This window comes from Girardinichthys multiradiatus, chromosome 18 (assembly GCF_021462225.1).
Source record: "Girardinichthys multiradiatus isolate DD_20200921_A chromosome 18, DD_fGirMul_XY1, whole genome shotgun sequence".
In the NCBI taxonomy this organism is placed as follows: Eukaryota; Metazoa; Chordata; class Actinopteri; order Cyprinodontiformes; family Goodeidae; genus Girardinichthys; species Girardinichthys multiradiatus.
Genome location: NC_061810.1, coordinates 15400066 through 15403000, shown reverse-complemented (window position 1 = coordinate 15403000; position 2935 = coordinate 15400066). Strand labels below are relative to the sequence as shown.

At 40.9% G+C, this 2935-nt stretch overlaps 1 long non-coding RNA gene across 1 annotated transcript; it reads left to right on the top strand.

Annotated features, from left to right (window-relative positions):
• Positions 1-2498: 2498 nt before the first annotated feature.
• Positions 2499-2729, top strand: LOC124883818. The gene is made up of 2 exons (XR_007042324.1): positions 2499-2576; positions 2657-2729. It is a non-coding gene; the product is annotated as an uncharacterized LOC124883818 (long non-coding RNA).
• Positions 2730-2935: the final 206 nt, after the last annotated feature.

Genomic DNA, 2935 nt, shown 5'->3' with positions numbered 1-2935 from the left:
CTCTCCACAGTCAATGAACGAGAGGATGCCGAACAATGCATCATCCGAGACCTTCAAAAAAATGTGTATCAAAGGGAGTTGGAGTTACTAAAAGGAGGAAACCACCTACCTTCTCATAATCCAATATACTCCCTCAATGCTTATCTTGAAAAGGATGGTATCCTCAGGGTGCGAGGAAGATTAACTAATTCTTCCCTTCTCAATCTCGTGAAGCATCCCGCAATTTTGCCCAAAGATCATCATATTACAAAGATCTCCTACTGCCATGAGAAGATCAAGCATCAAGGCAAAGGTTTCACCATAAATGAGGTGAGGTTTAATGGCTACTGGATCATAGGGATCGGTCGTGCTGTGGCATCCTACATTTATCAATGTGTCATATGCAGATGGCACAGAAGCCCTCTAGGAGAACAAAAATGGCAGATCTACCAACTGAACGTGTTGAACCATCACCCCCCTTTACCTTTTGTGGGATGGATTGTTTCGGCCCATTCATTACCAAAGAAGGCAGAAAGGAAAACAAAAGATACGGTCTCCTTCTCCCTTGCCTCAGCTCCCGCGCCATTCATATTGAGATGCTTGTGGACATGTCAGCTGACTCCCTTATAAATGGCCTTAGATGTTTTATCGTATTACGTGGCACTGTCCGTGAAATCAGGTCAGACCAAGGGAGTAACTTTATTGGTGCTACAAATGAACTCAAAGAGGCTTTAAGGGAATTAAATGCAGACCGGCTGGCTGTATTTCTAGCTGAAAGACAGTGCGACTTTAAAATGAATGCACCTCATTCGAGTCATGTTGGAAGAGTGTGGGAGAGACAGATCAGGACCGTTAGGAGTGTCTTAAGATCAACAATGGCTCTGCCTTCAGGGAGACTTAATGATGCTTCATTGCGAACCTTTTTCTATGAAGCTATGGCAGTTGTCAATAGTCGTCCGTTAACTGTTTGCGACCTCACTGACCCTCACAGTCTCAAGCCTCTCACTCCAAATAATCTCCTGACACTGAAAACTTGTAAAGCTCTACCTCCTCCTGGATAATTTTCAAGAGAAGATATATATAGTAAAAGAATGTGGCGGCATGTTCAATACTTGGTAGAACAGTTTTGGTCTCGATGGAGGAAAGTATATCTAGCCAATATCGCTCTTAGACAACGTTGGCATACACCTTGAAGGAATCTGCAAGTCGGAGACATTGTCATGATGAAAGGGGAAGCAATGCACAGAAATGAGTGGAGATTAGCAAGAGTGTCAGAAACTACCATTGGCCAAGAAGGACTAGTACGAAAGGTGAAACTTCCTGTTGGAAACAGAAGATTTGGAAGAGGAGACAAACGGATCCAAAATGTATCTGAGATGGAACGTCCAGTCCAGAAGCTTGTCCTGCTGTTGGAAAATGAATAAGATATTTTCCTCTACTGCAGCTGACAAACAGCCCTTTCATTTAACACATCTTAATTTTAAATACTGTTTTTATATATATATATATATATATATATTTTAATCATTCTTTCATAATGCAATTTGTATGCTGTTTTCATTACTTACTCATGATTGGTGGGAGTGTAACAAACTACTATTAAATTATTTTATAAGGATAAGTAAACTAAAATGGCCAATACAGAAATAAGGTTGACAAATTAATAGCAAATAGTTAATTCTCTTGTTTTTTGGGTTACATTTGTTAGGGTTGTTTATTATGCTTTTTTTTGAAGATCTTCGGCGGAAGTTAGCTCACTTCTTTTCTCTGGCTTACCTGTCCACCATTGCTTGTTAAAAATATCTTCCTTACTGGAGTTTTTATTGCTGTTGTCAACTCAAATATAAATGATTGTCCTTCCATTTAACTTTCAGGTCAGATTGGGAACAAGGTAGGAGTTGTTGGTTTTATTTTATTTGCTGTTCAAACAAATTTGTAGGACATGTTGATTTGTGATGTTAACTAGTCATTCAGACGCCTGCGGTTACGAGCCTTGTCTTATTTTCTTTTTCTAGCTTTTATGTTGTTTTGTGAAGACACGGATCACATTAAAGGGACTTTATAAAACATCATTACACTTCACCTTAATTTCTGACTGAAGATAGCTAAAGTGTTTGAAGCGTGTTTTGAAGCCTCTGTGTTAGGGGTAACATCACTAGGGATCCCTGAGATGCCAGATTGTTTGTTTACATAGCGTGGTAATCTGGCCAGGTCTTGCTGGCTTCTTCATGAAGAATTTTGATCTCTGGTCATACCTTTGTCTCGTTGCTTCCATGATCCTGTTTCCACAGCCTATGTTGGGTTCCTACCTCAATGGCTGGTGTTCCTCCGTCTTGAGGACTTCCAAGATGGTCCTTCCATGGACCACTGCTTCTAGTCTCCTCAGAGCTCTTCTGTTCTCCTGGATCCTGGCCACGCTGCTGCTCGGTAATCCGTCGCTCTCCTGCCTGTCCACCCTTAGTCTGCTGTGGCTCTTCCATCAGCCTCACTCTGGAGAAGGACAAGCTAATGCTCTGTCAGCGCAACCTTTCAAACACAACCAACCTGTCAGACTCAGTTACTCACCTTCCCTGGACAACCATCTTCATCACCAAACAGTAAGCTACTCCTTCAACCTGTCACTCAACTCCATTCAACGTAACCTCAACTCCAGCTAATTCTTATTTTCTCCTTCCAGTGTTCGTCCAGATCCTGTTATAGAACCCTGAAGTTCTCTACCTTGTATTTCTCAATAAATCACATAAAAACTGTCGAGCTTATATCTGTAATTGTTGCGTGCACCAGCCCTGAACATGACTGACACAAAACTGTGTTAAATATCTTGAACAAAGCTCTGACACAAATGAAAGTGCTTTACATGATCAAAATGTAAGAAAACACATTTAAAAACTACATCGCAGTGGCATAATGAAGGAAACTAAAGAGAACTTTAGGCTGAGGCTATTGATGTTTCAGT